We start from the raw sequence: 21464 nt of genomic DNA on the forward strand, positions 1-21464 counted from the left end.
GAGATGCTGGGGGGCGGGAGCTGGGCAACCCGAGTGGAGGGGTGGGCGGGGTTCTGGAGTGGCCAGCCAATCAGAAGGACGGTGCCACCTCAGGGAATGGCGCTCGGGCCAATGGGAAGGGCACTCCATTCCGTCAACGCCGTGGGTGGGGGCTCTGAGAAAAGAGAGCTGGGTGGGAGTCGGGCCAAGCTGGTGAGTGCCTTAGGGAGGGGAAAAGAGAGGGAGAAGTTCCTGCGAAGAACTGCGGGAATGTGCGGCTGGAATTTACTCTATCCCCGGCTTAGGCGGCTGAGGGAGCGCTGGGCCCTGCTCGAGGCTCTCCTGTCACTCCGAACAGCGCGGCACCCAGGGACCTTCCGCCACCCGTCACTCCATCCCTGGGATTCCAGCGCCTTAAGAAGGACGCTGTTCAAGAAGGCACGTTCGTTCTCCTCTCTATTTTCCCCCTCCATTTCTTTATTCGCCTTTTCACAATTGCCGAAACCATAATGATGGAATGGAATGCGGAGGCTTTCCGTTCCTGTTTTTAAAACGTTAAAGCTTAGGGGGAAAGAAAAAGAAAAAGAAGGCTAAATGCAGATTTTTGGTGAAGGGACGTGTAAGTAAAACCAAAACGTCGTAGGGTTTTTCTTTTACCCATCTAGATGCAAAAGTGGGCTCAAGAAATGTAGTTGCCTTCAGCATTAAATTAGGGCACGTAAATATTAAAAATGCATGGGCACGGAGTATTTAAAATTTCACCATGACATATAATATTAATCTGTTTTATGTAAAATTCATACCTGTAACTTAATGTAGGCCATTAATGCACTGCTTCACGTACCCCGCTTTAAATAAGATACTGAGAATGTCCAGAATCTCCTCCTTTTGCAACGAAGCATTAAAATTCACACTTCCAGTCCCTGGAGTCCTGCTTGGGCCCCACCCTGCAGAAAAGTCTGCTAATTAAAGACGTTTCTGTGTTAGATTTCTAATGGGAAAGCTGTCCTTCAATGGCTCAAAACAAAATTGCACAATGAACTTTGATAGGGCCTTGTGTGTACTCTGCAAGAAAAACTTGAGCCCTTCAGATAAGAAATGAGCATAAAAACTCTGTCAGTGGGGACATGAATTTTGTGTGCCTTTACCCTGCAAACCTCCCACCTTTAGACAAGCTGGGAGATGAATTAACTCAAGAATTTTCTTAATTTATATACATGATATGGATTGATGCCTTCATTTTTATAGATAATTGAAAGAAAGAGATATGGACCTCATTTCTTCTTGTCTACCCTCTGTAAGGAAACCCTCCCTTCCTTCCCAGAACAGAAATACCTGAATCAGGCAGGAATTTTGTTTAACCACGTGGGTACTTTATGACTATTGCATTGCTATTTCCCCAGAGCACATTCCTTTTTCCTGATGAAGTGAGGAGTGACCTTTTAATGCTGGTTTCACAGGTAGATGCAACAACCCTCCTCTCCCCTAATCCTTATGCATTAAGGCCTCCGATAATTGTTGGGAAGCGAGTGACAGTCTCATTTACTCATGAGCATACCTAGATGGTCTACATACACACTTATCAAGAAAAGCAGAATTAGAAAACCCAAAAGAAGGCTCTCTTCTAAATACAGGCATAGTTTTATATAGGCTTAAATTGATATAAATACACACAGAGTGAATATTGTCAATTTTGATAGAAAGCTGGGCAAGGGAGCCCTGCTGGGTGTAAGCTATTCCCCTGGAGCCAATCACATCAGCATAGGTGATAATAATAAAAGGATATATGTACAGATGTTTTGTTCCATTGATTTTTTTTTTCCTCCTTCCTAGAGTTTAAAAACTGCTCCAAAATTTAAAACCTAAGATTATTCTCTGCTTGGCAAAATGTAAGTATGCTAATATGCCTAGGGCACACTCACACTTCAGAACTTTACGTGTCCTAGGTTGCTTAAAATTTAAGTTTGAAATAGGTGACACAAAGGGACAGTCGTATCCATCTTTTTGGACTTGGTGAAACCTCAGAGAGCCATGCCCTGGGTGTGGCCAGTGCCAGATACCAAAGTTTCAAGTTTTTGGGGGGTTGCTGTGTGTGTGACTGGCTTAAAGTCAGAAAGACTGAGTAACTTTGGGACTCTGGGGGGTAAGTTAAAGGAATGTACTCTGGCCACATGATCAAGAACACCCAGGAAAAATGTGATCTCCAAATCCTGCCAGCAGAGGAGGTAGAATCAGTTATTGTATCCCTCTTTGTGAAGGTGGGAAGGCAGGAAGATATTTAAAAAAAAAAAAAATCAAAGTTCTACATAAAACACGATACAGTGGAAAGAAGGTATACATCCTGTGCTTTTTGGCCCAGGAAACGAGAGTCCTAGGAGCTACACAGCGTTATGTTTTTGATTTTTAGACACAGTCACTTACATGACGTCAAAGCTAAAGTCATGAAAGACTCCAGGCACTGATAGTTCAAAACAAGAGGTTACTCAGCACTTGCCAGCTTTTGGAAAAACCTTACAAGCGACATTATTTCTGCCGTGTAGAAAAAGAAATTCAGTTTCCCACGACTCTTCCTTTTACTTCAAACTGCTTCCCTCGCACTTGTAAAAGTAAGGCAGACCAGCCAAAAGCCCTTTGCCGTGAAAGTGCTAGAGACTCCCAAAATGTACCTCAATGGGAAACGGGGGTGAAATATTCATAGGAGAATTGCTAGGGAGTCCTGGTGACCAGAGTCATGTGTACACCCCTCCTCCAGACAAAGGGGTCTGCAGCCCTTTCTGGGGTTGCTTTCTAGATGCTAATCAGACCCTCGCTGAACTGCAACACCCAGGCTCTTAGAATTCACAATCGCCCTGTGTTTACATGAAGCAAGGGTATCCAAGCATATTGTGCTATTCAGCCCAAATGCCTTTTTAGGACTTGATACTTCTTTCTCCATGGCCTGCAGTGAAACAGTGGGTGGGCTCAGGCACACAGATAAACATGAGCGTTCCCATGCCTTGGTCCCTCTCTGGATGTAAGTGGTCACTGCACAAGGCACATGCATTCGTTCCGGGCATAAGAAACCCCTATGTACGCTGCTGCAGGAAAGTCCCTTGCTCCAAAAGAGTAAATTGGGCAATGAGGCAATTCAAACTCAAGGCTGCTTTATCTGGTACTAAGCATTACAGACTTACTTGTGCTACCCTTGGACTGCTGATACCAGTCCCGGAAACGCTGATGACCTCTTGGTTTGCCCGGTCTTGGAAAAGGCTTATAGGAAGAGGACTTTATATACTGAACATAGCCGGGCAGTTGTGGCCATCAAAAATGCCTACTACAGGAGTTTTGAAAGGTAGTCTGTTGAAATAAGATGTAGGTGATTTTTTTAAAAGCTCTCTTCGGACTTCCCTGGTGACGCAGTGGTTGAGAATCTGCCTGCCAATGCAGGGGACACGGGTTCGAGCCCTGGTCGGGGAAGGTCCCACATGCCACGGGGCAACTAGGCCTGTGAGCCACAGCTACTGAGCCTGTGCGTCTGGAGCCTGTGCTGCTCAACAAGAGAGGAAGCGACAGTGAGAGGCCCGTGCACCGCGATGAAGAGTGGCCCCCGCTCGCCACAACTAGAGAAAGCCCTCCCACAGAAACGAAGACCCAACACAGCAAAAAAACAAAAAACAAAAAACAAAACCTCTCCTTAGACAGATTAAGGACAGAAAATGAGAAGACAAAGGTGTCATTTGTTTTTACCTTAAGAGTCATCAAGAACATGGGCTCAAAATCAGCCTGGGCTCCAGTTTTGGCTCCTTGATTTACTAGTTTTATATCATTAAGCTGGATTCTTAAATTCTTGTGCCTTTATGTATGAAATGAAGATAAAACTATCTACTTCATAAGGTATTTATAATATATATGCAAACTTATATAAAGTTTTTAGAGCAGTGTCTGGCATATAATGTGTGCAAAAAATGTTAACATTTATTATTGTTTTTGGTAAATAGTTCTTCCCAGTTTGTGGCTTGTCTTTTCATTCACTCAGTCTTTTGAGAGCAGAAGTTTTTAATTTTGATGATGTTCAGTTAATCAATTTGTTCTTTTAAGGATCATGCTTTTGGTATTGATCTAAGAAATCTTTGCATAACCCAAGGTAACAAAGGTTTTCTCCTATGTTTTCTTCTAGAAGTTTTATAATTTTTAGGTAGGGTTGGTTTCACAGTCCTGCAACTTATTCACTCACACAGGGTCCTGCTCATAGAAGGGCCCCATGCTTGGTTTAATGCTCTGCTATTAGCATTTTGAAATTCTCAGTCATTTCTGAACAAGGGGACCTGCATTTTCATTTTGCATTGGGCCCACGTGATATGTAGCCAGTGTTGGTTTTATGTTTAGGTCTATGATCTATTTTGAGGTTACTTTGGTATGTGGTTCAAGATATGGACTGAAGTTAATATTTTTTGCATATGCATATCCAATTGTTCCATTGGACTGCCTTTGCACCTTTGTCAAAAGTTGGTTGTATGTATGTATGGGTCTATTTCTGGCCTCTGAATTCTGTTCTGTTGGTCTATTTGCCTATTTTTATACTCTGACCACACTGTCTTGATTACATAGCTTTATAACGTCTTGAAATCAGGTAGTGCTGATTGGCGGATCTTCCAGCTTTGTTCTTTCTCCAAGTTGTTTGGCTAATCTGGAGATGCTGCATTTCCATATGAATGTTAGAATCAGTTTGTGAATTTCTTCAAAAAAGGACTTGTACCCAAAATATATAAAGAACGTATACCCAGAATATATAAAGAACTCTTAAAACTCAATAATAAGAAAACAAACAACCCAGTTAAAAAGTGGACGCAAGACTCGATCGGACAATCCAGTTAAGTAAGATATGCAAATGACGAATGAGCACATGAAAAGATGCTCAGCATCACTGATCATTTGGGTCGCGCTTCAAAACTACAATGAGATACCACTTACACACTTGTCAGAACACTGCTAAAATTAAAAAGGCTGACCATACTAAATACGGGTGAAGATGTGGAACAACTGGAACTCCCTACACTGCTCGTGGGAATGTAAACGGAGAAAAATCACTTTGGAAAACAGTTTAGCAGTTTATTAAAAAGTTAAACGTACACATATCATATGACCCATCCATTCCACTGCCAGGCATTTATCCAAGAGAGATAAAATCATATATCCAGGGGCCACGAAGGGACATGAGAATGATGGATGTGTTTATTATCTTGATTGTGGTAATGGTTTCACTGATATATAATACGTTGAAACTTATCAAGTTGTACATCATATCTATATCTATACCTATTGTATGCCAATTATATCTCCATAGAACTATTTAAAAGTATTAATTTTAAAAATTAACGTTAGGATCTCAGAAGAGTCCCTTCCATGAATCCACCAGGGTTTGTTTTCTATCTTCCATAACTGGGCATTTTATAGTCTCAGTCTTTCTCTTTCTTTTAAACTCTGTATCAAATTGCTCTCAAGCAGGCATTTTAGGATTAACTGAATTCTGGTGAGATGCCCTCCAAAGCAGGCATGAGACATATACTGCTTCAGTGTATCAGCTGTCATGGTTATGCATGAACATATTCAGTCACTTGCCAGAAGTGGATTCTGCTAAAACCACATCCACTCCTCCCTGTTTTGTATTGTTCTGATGTGACAGGGATTTGAGGTTCTGAGGAGGACTCAGCCTGATTATTTGAAATACTTTTCCCTTTTGCAAAAACTAAAGCTATGTTCTGGACTCTCATCTCCATGCTTCACCCCGGTTGTGACCTCTTCTGTCTCAATTACCCCAAATTAGCAGCTGCCGTGGGACAAATGCACACTGAGTAGAGAAGATAAGCAGCCTCATCGTTCTGTTTTCAGGATGGCCTAGGATTTTTTTCCTCTTCACCATTTCCTTCCCAAGAAAATAAACAATCTAACAGGATTAAATGCATTCATTTCCAGAGCAGGGAGCAAAAATTCCCAATAGGCACCATATTTTTGCCTTTAACATCCTATGGCTCAATCTGTAGCCTCAGCTTCTCCATCTGGCAAGAGAAGGGATTTACAGGGATGGAGTGAGGATTAGCTGCTTCGAAAGCCCCAGAGGAAAGGCCGTAAGTAAACAATAGGGGGCAGTATACTTGCGCATAATAGATACTCAATGTCCATTAATGTCTGTGCCATTATTGAAAGGGGCTTGTAATAGGTAAAATGGTTATGAAGATGCCAAAGAGACCAAGTTCCTGCTTTAGCTTATCGTTATGCTTTAGCCTTTTGAGAAATTCAAAACAAAATTTATTTATTCGTTTGTTTGCTTATTTATTTATTACTTAAAAATTCGTGCCAATAAATTTATTTATTTATTTTTTGCGGTACGCGGGCCTCTCACTGTTGTGGCCTCTCCCGTTGCAAAGCACAGGCTCCGGACGTGCAGGCTCAGCAGCCATGGCTCACGGGCCCAGGTGCTCCGCGGCACGTGGGACCTTCCCGGACCGGGGCATGAACCCGCATCTCCTGCATCGGCAGGCGGACTCTCAACAACTGCACCACCAGGGAAGCCCTAAATATTGATCTATATATTCCTCTGCTGCATTCTTTCTTGGAGCAGGTAATAATGTGAGACTTTGCCAAGAAATGTTCTGCTCACAGCACAAATCATTGCTAGACTTAAGTGATGGAGGGGTTTCATTATATTTCCCTTTCTTTTAAAGTGAACACAAAATAATCTCAGAATATAGAAAGAGCACAATTAAATGTGTTTTAACTACTGAGAGGAAAGATACCAAATAAACAGTAATTTGCTTCACATCTTGGAACTGAATGTTGAATAGGAATCCATCACAGCAAATCTGCCTTTGCTGAGAAAAAACCCTCCCATTTTCTTGATATCTAGGTCAAGGTTCCTAAGAACAGATACAATGTTCAAGAAACAGTTGAATTGGGGCTTCCATGGTGGCGCAGTGGTTAAGAATCCGCCTGCCAATGCAAGGGACACGGGTTCGAGCTCTGGTCTGGGAAGATCCCACATGCTGCGGAGTAACTAAGTCCGTGTGCCACAACTACTGTCTCTGAGCTCTAGAGCCTGCGAAGCCACAACTACTGAGCCCATGTACCACAACTACTGAAGCCCGTGCACCTAGAGCCCATACTCTGCATCAGGAGAAGCCACTTCAATGAGAAGCCTGTGCACTGCAACGAACAGTAGCCCCTGCTTGCTGCAACTAGAAAAAGCCTGCGTGCAGCAATGAAGAACCAACACAGCAAAAAATAAATATAAATAAATAAATTTATAGAAAGAAACAGTTGCATTATTTTTACCCTGAAGAGGAATTTTGGAGACATTTTTGTAGAACTCACGCAGTTGTCATTGGTTATTGGATGGCTCACAGTGTCAGCGAACTGTGTACCTGCGGTGGAAAATGAGTGTGTGGAAAGTAGATGAACAGCATGAAAACTCACTTGTATGAAGAATAATTAAACGAGTACATTTTTCTCCTAGTGCAACAAAGCACCAAAGGAATTAAAGACGCAGAATTAAAGGAAAGAGACTGAGTTAACTTTGAACTTTATCAGCGTTGGTAATTGTATATAAAAATAGTTCAGTTTGAACAAACCATCCCTTTGGGAGGGATTACAGGTAGAACTATTTTCTCTTGAATAAAATTAAATGATATTATAATCTTAAATGAAATATTTTTTCTTTTTTAAAAAATTTTTAAATTTAATTTTATTTATTTTTTTATATAGCAGGTTCTTATTAGTCATCAATTTTATACACATCAGGGTATACATGTCAATCCCAATCGCCCAATTCATCACACCACCACCACCACCGCCCTGCCACTTTGCCCCCTTGGTGTCCATACGTTTGTTCTCTACATCTGTGTCTCAATTTCTGCCCTACAAACCAGTTCATCTGTACCATTTTTCTAGGTTCCACATATATGCGTTAATATACGATATTTGTTTTTCTCTTTCTGACTTACTTCACTCTGTATGACAGTCTCTAGATCCATCCACGTCTCTACAAATGACCCAATTTCGGTCCTTTTTATGGCTGAGTAATATTCCATTGTATATATGTACCACATCTTCTTCATCCATTCATCTGTCGATGGGCATTTAGGTTGCTTCCATGTCCTGGCTATTGTAAATAGTGCTGCAATGAACATTGGGGTGCATGTGTCTTTTTGAATTACGGTTTTCTCTGGGTATATGCCCAGTAGTGGGATTGCTGCGTCATATGGTAATTCTATTTTTAGTTTTTTAAGGAACCTCCATACTGTTCTCCATAGTGGCTGTATCAATTTACATTCCCACCAAAAGTGCAAGAGGGTTCCCTTTTCTCCACACCCTCACCAGCATTTGTTGTTTGTAGATTTTCTGATGATGCCCATTCTGACTGGTGTGAGGTGATATCTCATTGTAGTTTTGATTTGCATTTCTCAAATAATTAGTGATGTTGAGCATCTTTTCATGTGCTTCTTGGCCATCTGTATGTCTTCTTTGGAGAAATGTCTATTTAGGTCTTCTGCCCATTTTTGGATTGGGTTGTTTGTTTTCTTAATATTGAGCTGCATGAGCTGTTTATATATTTTGGAGATTAATCCTGTGTCTGTTGATTCGTTTGCAAATATTTTCTCCCATTCTGAGGGTTGTCTTTTCGTCTTGTTTGTGGTTTCCTTTGCTGTGCAAAAGCCTTGAAGTTTCAGTAGGTCCCATTTGTTTATTTTTGTATTTATTTCCATTAGTCTAGGAGGTGGATCAAAAAAGATCTTGCTGTGCTTTATGTCAAAGAGTGTTCTTCCTATGTTTTCCTCTAAGAGTTTTACAGTGTCCGATCTTACATTTAGGTCTCGAATCCATTTTGAGTTTATTTCTGTGTATGGTGTTAGGGAGTGTTCTAATTTCGTTCTTTTACGTGTAGCTGTCCAGTTTTCCCAGCACCACTTATTGAAGAAACTGTCTTTTCTCCATTATATATCCTTGCCTCCTTTGTCATAGATTAGTTGACCATAGGTGGGTGGGTTTATCTCTGGGCTTTCTATCTTGTTCCATTGATCTATGTTTCTGTTTTTGTGTCAGTAAAATATTGTCTTGATTACTGTAGCTTTGTAGTATAGTCTGAAGTCAGGGAGTCTGATTCCTCCAGCTCCGTTTCTTTCCCTCAAGACTGCTTTGGCTATTCGGGGTCTTTTGTGTCTCCACACAAATTTTAAGATTTTTTGTTCTAGTTCCATAAAAAATGCCATTGGTAATTTGATAGCAATTACATTCAATCTGTAGATTGCTTTCGGTTGTAGAGTCATTTTCACAATGTTGATTCTTCCAATCCAAGAACATGGTATATCTCTCCATCTATTGGTATCATCTTTAATTTCTTTCATCAGTGTCTTGAAGTTTTCTGCATACAGGTCTTTTGTCTCCCTAGGTAGGTTTATTCCTAGGTATTTTATTCTTTTTGTTGCAATGGTAAATGGGAGTGCTCCCTTAATTACTCTTTCAGATTTTTCATCATTAGTGTATAGGAATGCAAGAGGTTTCCGTGCATTAATTTTGTATCCTGCAACTTTACCAAATTCATTGATTAGCTCTAGTTGTTTTCTGGTAGCATCTTTAGGATTCTCTATGTATAGTATAATGTCATCTGGCAACAGTGACAGTTTTACTTCTTCTTGTCCAATTTGTATTCCTTTTATTTCTTTTTCTTCTCTGATTGTCATGGCCAGGACTTCCAAAACTATGTTGAATAATAGTGGTGAGGGTGGACATCCTTGTCTTTTTCCTGATCTTAGAGGAAATGCTTTCAGTTATTCAGCATTGAGAATGATGTTTGCTGTGGGTTTGTCATATATGGCCTTTATTATGTTGAGGTAGGTTCCCTCTATGCCCACTTTCTGGAGAGTTTTTATCATAAATCGGTGTTGAATTTTGTCAAAAGCTTTTTCTGCATCTATTGAGATGATCATCTGGTTTTTATTCTTCAATTTGTTAATATGGTGTATCACATTGATTGATTTGCATATATTGAAGAATCATTGCATCCCTGGTATAAATCCCACTTGATCATGGTGTATGATCCTTTTAATGTGTTGTTGGATTCTGTTTGCTGGTATTTTGTTGAGGATTTTTGCATCTATGTTCATCTGTGAATTGGCCTGTAGTTTGCTTTTTCTGTGAAATCTTTGTCTGGTTTTGGTATCAGGGAGACGGTGGCCTCATAGAATGAGTTTGGGAGTGTTCCTTCCTCTGCAATTTTTTGGAAGCGTTTGAGAAGGATGGGTGTTAGCTCTTCTCTAAATGTTTGATAGAATTCACCTGTGAAGCCATCTGGTCCTGGACTTTTGTTTGTTGGAAGACTTTTTTTGTGTGTGTGGTACGCTGGCCTCTCACTGTTGTGGCCTTCTCCCGTTGCAGAGCACAGACTCCGGACACGCAGGCTCAGCGGCCAGGGCTCACAGGCTCAGCCGCGTGGGGCATGTGGGATCTTCCCGGACCGGGGCACGAACCCGTGTCCCCTGCATCGGCAGGCGGACTCTCAACCACTGCGCCACCAGGGAAGCCCTGTTGGAAGATTTCATTACTTGTGATTGGTCTGTTCATATTTTCTATTTCTTCCTGGTTCCGTCTTGGAAGGTTATACCTTTCTAAGAATTTGTTCATTTCTTCCAGGTTGTCCATTTTATTGGCATAGTTGCTTGTAGTAGTCTCTTAGGATACTTTGTATTTCTGTGGTGTCTGTTGTAACTTCTCCTTTTTCATTTCTAGTTTTATTGATTTGAGTCCTCTCCCTCTTTTTCTTGATGAGTCTGGCTAATGGTTTATCAATTTTGTTTATCTTCTCAAAGAACCAGCTTTTAGTTTTATTGATCTTTGCTATTCTTTTCTTTGTTTCTATTTCATTTATTTCTGCTCTGATCTTTATGATTTCTTTCCTTCTGCTAACTTTGGGTTTTGTTTGTTCTTCTTTCTCCAGTTCCTTTAGGTGTAAGGTTAGATTGTTTATTTGAGATTTTTCTTGTTTCTTGAGGTAGGCTTGTATAGCTATAAACTTCCCTCTTAGAACTGTTTTTGCTGCATCCCATAGGTTTTGGATCATCGTGTTTTCATTGTCATTTGTCTCTAGGTATTTTTTGATTTCCTCTTTGATTTCTTCAGTGATCTCTTGGTTATTTAGTAACGTATTGTTTAGCCTCCATGTGTTTGTGTTTTTTACGTTTTCTTCCCTGTAATTCATTTCTAATCTCATAGCATTGTGGTCAGAAAAAGATGCTTGATATGATTTCAATTTTCTTAAATTTACTGTGGCTTGATTTGTGACCCAAGATGTGATCTATCCTAGAGAATGTTCCATGCGCACTTGAGAAGAAAGTGTAATCTGCTGTTTTTGGATGGAATGTCCTATAAATATCAATTAAATCTATCTGGTCTATTGTGTCATTTAAAGCTTCTGTTTCTTTATTTCTTTCATTTTGGATTATCTGTCCATTGGTGTAAGTGAGGTGTTAAAGTCCCCCACTATTATTGTGTTACTGTCGATTTCCTCTTTTATAGCTGTTAGCAGTTGCCTTATGTATTGAGGTGCTCCTGTGCTGGGTGCACATATATTTATAATTGTTATATCTTCTTCTTGGATTGATCCCTTGATCATTATGTAGTGTCCTTCCTTGTCTCTTGTAACTTTCTTTATTTTAAAGTCTATTTTATCTGAGTATTGCTACTCCAGCTTTCTTTTGATTTCCTTTTGCATGGAATATCTTTTTCCATCCCCTCACTTTCAGTCTGTATGTGTCCCTAGGTGTGAAGTGGGTCTCTTGTAGACAGCATATATATAGGTCTTGTTTTTGTATCCATGCAGCAAGCCTGTGTCTTTTGGTTGGAGCATTTAATCCTTAAGGTAATTTAAGGTAAATATCAATATGTAATTTAAGGTAATTATCAATATGTATGTTCCTATGACCATTTTCTTAATTGTTTTGGGTTTGTTTTTGTAGGTCCTTTTCTTCTCTTGTGTTTTCCACTTAGAGAAGTGCCTTTAGCATTTGTTGTAGAGCTGGTTTGGTGGTGCTGAATTCTCTTAGCTTTTGCTTGTCTGTAAAGCTTTTGATTTCTCCATCGAATCTGAATGAGATCCTTGCCGGGTAGAGTAATCAGAGTAATCTTGGTTGTATGTTCTTCCCTTTCATCACTTTAAGTATATCATGCCACTCCCTTCTGGCTTGTAAAGTTTCTGATGAGAAATCAGCTGTTAACCTTATGGGAGTTCCCTTGTATGTTATTTGTTGTTTTTCCCTTGCGGCTTTCAATAATTTTTCTTTCTCCTTAATTTTTGCCAGTTTGATTACTATGTGTCTTGGCGTGTTGCTCCTTGCGTTTATCCTGTATGGGACTCTCTGCGCTTCCTGGACTTGGGTGGCTATTTCCTTTCCCATGTGAGGGAAGTTTTCGACTATAATCTCTTCAAATATTTTCTCGGGTCCTTTCTCTCTCTCTTCTCCTTCTGGGACCCCTATAATGCAAATGTTGTTGTGTTTAATGTTGTCCCAGAGGTCTCTTAGGTCTCATTTCTTTTCATTCCTTTTTCTTTATTCTGTTCCACAGCAGTGAATTCCACCATTCTGTCTTCCAGGGCACTCATCCGTTCTTCTGCCTCAGTTATTCTGCTATCGATTCCTTCTATTGTAGTTTTCATTTCAGTTATTGTATTGTTCATCTCTGTTTGTTTGTTCTTTAATTCTTCTAGGTCCTTGTTAAACACTTCTTGCATTTTCTCGATCTTTGCCTCCATTCTTTTTCCGAGGTCCTGGATCATCTTCACTATCATTATTCTGAATTCTTTTTCTGGAAGGTTGCCTATCTTCACTTCATTTAGTTGTTTTTCTGGGGTTTTATCTTGTTTCTTCATCTGGTACATAGCCCTCTGCCTTTTCATCTTGTCTGTCTTTCTGTGAATGTGGTTTTCCTTCCACAGGCTGCAGGATTGTAGTTCTTCTTGCTTCTGCTGTGTGCCCTCTGGTGGGTGAGGCTATCTAAGAGGCTTATGCAGGTTTCCTGATGGGAGGGACTGGTGGTGGGTAGAGCTGGCTGTTGCTCTGGTGGGCAGAGCTCAGTAAAACTTTAATCCTCTTGACTGCTGATGGGTGGGGCTGGGTTCCCTCCCTGTTGGTTGTTTGGCCTGAGGCAACCCAACACTGGAGCCTACCTGGGCTCTTTGGTGGGGCTAATGGCAGACTCAGGGAGGGCCAAAGGAGTACTTCCCAGAACTTCTGCTGCCAGTGTCCTTGTCCCCACGGTGAGCCACAGCCACCCCCGCCTCTGCAGGAGACCCTCCAACACTAGCAGGTAGGTCTGGTTCAGTCTCCTATGGGGTCACTGCTCCTTCCCCTGGGTCTTGATGCACACACTACTTTGTGTGTGCCCTCCAAGAGTGGAGTCTCTGTTTCCCCCAATCCTGTCGAAATCCTGCAATCAAATCCCACTAGCCTTCAAAGTCTGATTCTCTAGGAATTCCTCCTCCTGTTGCTGGACCCCCAGGTTGGGAACCTGACGTGAGGCTCAGAACCTTCACTCCAGTGGGTGTACTTCTGTGGTATAAGTGTTCTCCAGTCTGTGAGTCACCCACCCAGCAGTTATGGAAATTGATTTTACTGTGATTGCGCCCCTCCTACCATCTCATTGTGGCTTCTCCTTTGTCTTTGGATGTGGGGTGTCTTTTTTGGTGAGTTCCAGTGTCTTCCTGTGGATGATTGTCCAGCAGCTAGTTGTGATTCTGGTGTTTTCACAGGAGGGAGTGAGAGCACGTCTTTCTACTCTGCCATCTTGGTTCCAGGACCCAGACAGTTTGTATATCACAGCAAGGCACCAGACTCGCTGCTCTCTGGCTTCCTGGATTCTTGCTGAAGGCAGGCCAGGATGATCAGATATCAAGGGTGGCATAGTGGGGGATAAAGAATCTGAAATATTTTTTCTTAAGACAACTGTTTGACCAAATAATCTAAAAATTTGATAAAGCCCTAGATAATACTTGGTCTGATTGAACCATATTTACCATTTTAAAAACATCTTGTTCATTAGGTCAACATTAAGGTATAATTCTCTTTGCATTATGATCTAAAAAATGAGTAAAACACATATTATCAGGAAAAATAAGACAATTACTGTGACAGCATTGTAAAAATGCTACATATATTGTCATTGAGGCTTCTGGGCATAAGACTGGAGTTATATGAGATCAAAGAAACTTCTTGAAAATACTTTAACATTGGTCATCCACCCATTGTTCTGTCTTTATCAGGAATCTACAACCTGTACTACATAAAATGATTTTGCCCCTTGGTGGATTATTAAATGGCCATTGTCCATCAACAGACTTCCCAGAACTGCCAACTCTAACTTCTGGTGAACATGGTTGGAAGAACGGTAATGCTTTCTTTTTATCCATCTGCTAGAAGCATCCTCATGTACCAAAGAGATATATGCTTAAAACCTCTATATTAGAATTATATCAAACCCAACTCTCAGCTTTACTTTTTTTTTTTTTTTTTTTTGCGGTACGCGGGCCTCTCACTGTTGTGGCCTCTCCCGTTGCGCGGAGTACAGGCTCCAGACGCGCAGGCTCAGCGGCCACGGCTCACAGGCCCAGCCGCTCCGCGGCATGTGGGATCTTCCCGGACCGGGGCATGAACCTGTGTCCCCTGCTTCGGCAGGCGGACTCTCAACCACTGCGCCACCAGGGAAGCCCAGCCTTCCTTTTAAGGCTCTCTGTTAACTTATCCTTCTCCAAAACTGTTTCAATTCAATTCAGTTCTATTCAAGTCAATCCTGCACACATATGTCTTGTACAGCTATCGTATGACAAGGCTGTGTTCAAGAAAAATAAGCCCCTTATGTACCTCATGGAGCTTGCTATTTAATGGAAATGGTTTAAACAAATTAAAAATTAATTAGTGCAGTACAGTGCATTCTGCGCAATAGTACAGGCATGGATGGGGCACAGTGGGAGCAAAAACCAAAGCCTGAGTCAAAAAGGAAACTTCAAAGAGGAAGAGTTACTCAAGCTGGATCAAGAGTTACCCAAGTTACTCAAGCTTGAAAAATGACTTCGTCAGTGGAAGAAGGCTTTTCAGGCAGTGGGAAGACTAGTGCAGAAGCTTGGAGGAGTGAAGCCCCAAGGGTGTCCCTTGTTCTCTCTGCTTCAGTCCAAACACTCAACTTTCATTTCCTTACAGTCAGCTAGTACTTTTCTTCCTCATCTCATGATGGTCATCCCATCTAAACCAATTTCCACTCTTCTTTCTTCCAATCCACAGCCACCAACTCTTTCAAAAACCACTGTAGGTCTTAGTGCAACCTGATTTCTTCATCTGGGAAGCCATCTGTTATTCATTCCCTCACTATAATTTTTTTAGAGTAACTTTATTCATTTTCCATTTTATAATAAATGTATATACAAATTGCAGAGAAATTCCAAATATAAAGAAAAACATAAAGATGAAAAATAAAGGTCATGCACAAACCCACACCTAGAAATAACCACTGTTTATATTTTATTGTGCATATTTCCCATGAATATAAATATTATTTCTTGAACAGAGACTTTAGTGTGCAATGCATACTTCTTGGAAATCTAATTTTTCACTTCATATGGCATGGATGTATTTCCATGTCAATAGTTACTTGTCTTTGTCATAATTTTTATGGTTGCATAGTGTTCTCTTATATGCACATGCCATGACTTATTTAACAAACTATTATAGATATTTTATTATTTCCAATTTTTTGCTGTGTCCTCTTATCACATCAATAGTACACGACAGTTTGCCTTTGTTGGCACGCTACTGTGCAATTCTCCTTAAGCTATGTCAGGATTGTGTGTTTTATTTTATTTTATTATTTATTTTATTTTTTGCCACGCCTCATGGCTTGTGGGATCTTAGTTCCCCAACCAGGGACTGAACCCGGGGCCCTGGCAGTGAAAGCCCCAAGTCCTAACCACTGGACTGCCAGAGAATTCCCAGGATTGTGTGTTTTAGATTTTCAACTGTCAAAAGCATCTTAGAGGAAAGGCCAGTTCTTCCTTCTCTTTTGCTACTTTTTATAGGTGGTAAAGAGTTATTCACATAGTAAGTGCTCACAGGGCTGCTCAGGGGCACTGGCAAAATCTACCAGGATGACGTCCTGGTGAAGGGCTGGTCAGAGGTGACCTTCAGATATTGCACATACTGAGAGTGTGGCTAGCCTGTTGAAATGAGAGAGAGGAAGGGTTGGAGCAGAGTAGTGGCAGATCCACCAGGTCGGCTGACATCCCAGGAAGGTTCTTGTCTACTTAGCAAAAAACTTTAGGCAGGCTGCTAAAACTTACGAATTTGCTGGGGATTTCTCAAGTGACGGAAGTGGTGGGAAAGAGAGGTCCTAGGGGTAGAAAAACCTCTCATTCCTTTCTTTCAACTCTTTATTTTCTTGCTCAATTATATCCTACAGCCAGAATTTAAGTACAATTACAAACAACTTTGACAATGAAGTTTATGTCCCCTCTGCACAGCAACTAATCACTATATTCACCCACATTGACCCAAACCTTTTTATTCCCCTAGGGCTACACTACCAGCCTTCTGTAGTGACCACCATAATGTACTCCAATGGCAAAAGGTAAACCACCCATTCTATTGATAAAAATGTAAAGCTGGAATAAGTAAATAGAAAAGGCATTTTTAAAATGAAGGTTTTTTTTTTGGACATTCAGGTTCTCATTCATTTTATTGAACAACCAAACACAGAACTATGTAACTTAAGTAGGTATAAGGTCCCATTCAACAATAAGAGTTTAGAAAGGGTTGTTATAATAATGTATAACATTATACACTATAACTTTTTTATTTTGGCAAAATCCATCTTGGAATACAAACGTCCTTAGTATAAAAATGATTCTTCATTTTCTCAATTGGAATATGATAAGTGTTTTAACTTGTTGTTGATGAGACAACACTTTTGTAACCCAGGAGGTCAGAAATCCGTTATTTAATTTCTGAAGGGACAGGAAAGAACAAGAGTGGAGAACTCTTCCATCATCCTGCCGTAACATGTTTGCTGAGCCATCAGGCTCCCGGGGCACCTTTATATCTGCCCTGCTGAAATGAAGAAGAGTGGTTAGCATCTTATTGAAATGGTGGTTCTAAGATATTTATGGCAGGTGTTGTATGGGGCTTCTTCCTTCCTTTGGTCTTGGATAACCTAAAAAAAGCGTCATCTGTCTTATGCCTTGATAAAGTTTAGAATTGTTTCCAAAAATGGGAAGAAGTAGTAGTCACAGTTCTATCTCTGTTCTCGTTACTAAATACCTAGACAATTCCAGACTTTCAGGGTCAGTAGACAGGTGCAGCCTGCAGTGTGGTAGCCAGCTCCAAAGACCATTTCTCAATAGTCCATCACCTTGCTAGTGGGATGGTACATGGCAGAGGAGGTAAATTGGCTGAAGATCTCCCTGTTAGTTCTTGTTCCCTTGTCATGAGTAAAAATCACATGTCTTGAACAGTATGGCTTCTTCTCTAGGCCATTTCATTCTTATAATTCTACCATGGTTGGAATACACGCTGAATAAAGGCTATTTTGTAGCCAGCAGAACTTGGATTAGTGATTGGGAAGTCTGTGGGTACTAATAGAACAAATAAATATCTCTGAACCAATGTTTCAGTGACAACACAGAAAAGAAAATACAAAGGTTGGGGGCAGGAATCCAGGTCTGACATCTAGGAAAGTAAATACAAGGAGGCAAAACATATGAGAGAAGGTATTTTGAACCAATTATCTATTTTAACGAGAGTCTCTGGAACGTGATATAAATATTTACTAGATAAACACGTAGAATTACCCCTGTATTCACGTACTTAAAGCAGAATATAATGATCTGGGTGGGAGGTTGGGCTGGAAATTATCTAGGTCCCTTCCAAATGTAAATTTCTATGATTCCATGGCATTCTTACATCACTGTGCGTGCTATTCCCACTTCATTTGCAATCTCCAATTAGCTTTGCAATTATAGTTTTCGTAAAATGCTTCACTGGTCTTCACTTCTAAATGCCTAATACCACTTTACTACAGGCAACAAAGAGATAAACAGGCACCTTGGTGATAAAGGTACTTGGCCTATATCAATAATACTAATATTTCATCTTGCAAGAGATTCAGCACTTGTTTTAAAACATGCCGTTTGCTTTGCGCCTCTGCCTTGTACGTTACCATCTAGCACAATAGTCTCATCTACAACTTGGAAGATATTTATATTCACGTAGTGGCTGTTTTTGAAATACAAAGTATGGCTTTGTATTATCAATACTAATTTCCGTACGTCATCCAAGAAAACTCGTCTATCCTATCACAGAGATGAATTCTGGTTATCTTCCACATTTTTATTGACTTTTTTCTAGGAAGTAGAGTCTATGTAATTCTAAAAAGGATTTGCAACATATACAACAGTGCATTGTCAAACTCAGCCTTCTACTTAAAGCAGGGAAATCAATAGCCATTCCCCTATAACTATATGACTTGGAGTTCACAATTTAGGGAAGTGCATGCATTCACTCTCTTATCTCTTCAAATACCTAAGGTACCTGAACCTGAGGAGGCTTGAAGCTATTGTATTATCATTCATTCGTTATCTATCACCTTGTACTTGGTCCTTCTGTATGTCCCCTGGAGATTTAAACTTTTATAATAATAATAATAGTAGTAGTATAATAGTTATTGTATGTATATTTATTCTGATCAATAGGTTCTAGAGAATTATACTCTGCAAATATGGGTTACTTTAAGGATGTCGTAAGATAAATCTCTTTTACCATCTTAAAAATCACTGGCAAAGTGAGGGGATTGATAAAATGCTAGGGATTGAAAGTAGACTAACACAGGTTCCCAAATGTTGGTGTGCAAAACAATCTTCTGTGTACTTGCCTGAAATACAGATATCTGGGAACCACCCCTAGTTTTTCTGCTTCAGGTGATTCGAATGCAGTGATTTAAGGATCACATTTTGAAAAATACTGGTGTCCTCAATAGTAAGTATAATAATAAATTTAAAAAAGCAAACACTGTATATATGAAATTTCATCAAGTCTATAGGTAAAGGTAGATAATTCAAGACATGATTTTTTGAGTGTTATTTGTGCAGACATCACAGGAGGTGACACACTATGAATGGAAATGAACTGCGGAGGGAATAAAGTGGAGATGCATGTTGGTGATGATGATGTGATAGCATATAATACCTACCATTTATTGAATTGTGACTGTATTCTAGGCACTGTGAAATGGCTTCACTTATAGGTATGTCATTTAATTCTTACGATCCTGAGAGGTAGCACCTCAAAATGAAGGACGGAGTGAAATTATTTAGCAGTTGCAATCAACAGAGTAAATGTAAAATAAGAAAGTTAAAAAAGCAAAAAGTCAATCAGAGGCAAAGAGATTAATAATCTCTATAACTATATAAATATCTATAAATATACATATATACTCACTTTCAGAAGTCTAATCACTAATCATTCATGTGCATGCTATATTTAAAGCTTAGAATTAAGCCAGGGATGGTTAAGGGAAGAAATTGTCAAAAAGTAAATACAAAAAGAACCACAGCAGGGTAAACTAGTTTTCCAAATATAGACTCTTAGGAGTGAAAGGAGGAGTGGAGTTTCCCCAGCCAAGTTTCACTTTGGAGGAGAACTCCCAATACAGTGTAACCACCAGCTTTGGCAACTTTGGCAGGGCTGTTTATCATAGGCAGCAAAGGGGAGGGTGGAGCCCTTTTTCTGACAATGAAAACTCTTCCCAGAGTTCAGTGAGAACAACGTGAGCTCATTCCTTAAAAGATCTCAAAATTCAACAGAATTGTAAGTCATGAAAAACATAGTATTAACTGTAGTACTTTATTTTAAGACTGAAGTTACATATAATGTATTCTTTTTTTTTTTTCGGTACGCAGGCCTCTCACTGTTGTGGCCTCTCCGTTGCGGAGCACAGGCTCCGGACGTGCAGGCTCAGCGGACATAGTTCACGGGCCCAGCCGCTCCGTGGCATGTGGGATCTTCCCGGACCGGGCCACGAACCCGTGCCCTGTGCATCGGCAGGCGGGCTCCCAACCACTGCGCCACAAGGGAAGCCCTAATGTATCTTTTTATGAAGTTGAACTATGTAACTTCTGTAATGTTATCTGAAGATAAATCGAAAGGTACAGTTTCAGTTATGCAAGGTGAATAAATTCTAGAGATTTACAGACAGAAGACAGCATGTTGCCTGTAGTTAACAATACTGTATTACATACTTAAGAATTTGCTAAGAGGGTAGATCTTAAGTGTTCTTATCACACACAAGAATAACAACAACAACAATAATAATAATAGTAAAAAAGAAAGCAGGAGGAAACTTTTGAAGGTGATGAATATGTTTATGGCATAGATTGTAGTGACAGTTTCATGGACATATACTTATCACCAAACTCATCAAGTTGTAGACATTAAATATTTACAACAAAAAATAAAAATTAGCCTTGGAGAAGTGCTCAGACTTGCAGCCTAATCTGGCTGCAGTCCTAACTCTACCACTGACTGGGTGAGACTCAGGTAATCTTCTCCCCTATAGCTTCCCCCCATCTGTCAATGCAATAAGAGGCTAGAACCGCTTGATCTACAGGGTTCTGCCCAACTCCAATAGTGTATGCTTGTGTTTAATTAATTAGTTCATTTGGGGTCTTGTTTTCAAAAAGAGTTATGTTGTAAGACTCCGTGATTTACCTTCTCCAAGAATAATAGCAATGCCCTCAAGCTATTTTAAGCAAGGGTCAATGGGATACTGAGAGACATAGGGGGAGAGCCGCTGGCTGCTGTGTTGACACCATTCTGTACACAAGGACAGAGGTACGCAGGAGGTTACTGTAATAATCCAGGCTTTGACTGGGCTGACTCAGCAGACGTGGTGAGAAGTAAATGGATATATTTTGGAACTATGGCCTGTGGGTTGTTAGAGGAAAGAGGAGTCAAAATTTTCTGTAGTTTTTGGTCTTAAACAACGGAAAGGACAGAGTTGGCATTTACTGATGGTCGGGCTGGGGGAATGACAGTTTAGTTCTGCCCATATTAAATTGAAATGCCTACTAAGGATACAAACTGGACCCAAATTGGACCCAAATTGGATATCTGAATCTAGAGTTCGGGGGAGATGTTTGCACTCGAACTATAAGTTCGGGAGTGATTGTCTCCACGTGAATGGTATGTAAAACCACAAGACTGGATAATGCATTCCAGGGAGAAAGGATAGCTAGAGAAGGAGGTCCAAGGATCAAGTTCTGTGTCACTTCAATGTTCAGAGGTTGGGGAGATGAGGAAGAAACAGAAAAGAATGTGAGAAGAGAGACCAGTGAAAAGGGGAAGTGAAGGGAAGAAATAGTTTCAAAGAGCAGGGAGTGCCTTAGACAGGTCAAACGCTCTTAATATGGTACAGGCTGGAAG

At 40.4% G+C, this 21464-nt stretch overlaps 1 long non-coding RNA gene across 1 annotated transcript; it reads left to right on the forward strand.

The window, feature by feature from the left end:
* The first annotated feature begins 1813 nt into the window (after positions 1-1813).
* LOC117202688 (uncharacterized) lies at positions 1814-19926 on the forward strand. Its single transcript, XR_004485165.2, has 3 exons — positions 1814-1868; positions 16563-16617; positions 18962-19926. It is a non-coding gene; the product is annotated as an uncharacterized LOC117202688 (long non-coding RNA).
* Positions 19927-21464: the final 1538 nt, after the last annotated feature.

Source organism: Orcinus orca, chromosome 10, assembly GCF_937001465.1.
Source record: "Orcinus orca chromosome 10, mOrcOrc1.1, whole genome shotgun sequence".
NCBI lineage: Eukaryota > Metazoa > Chordata > Mammalia > Artiodactyla > Delphinidae > Orcinus > Orcinus orca.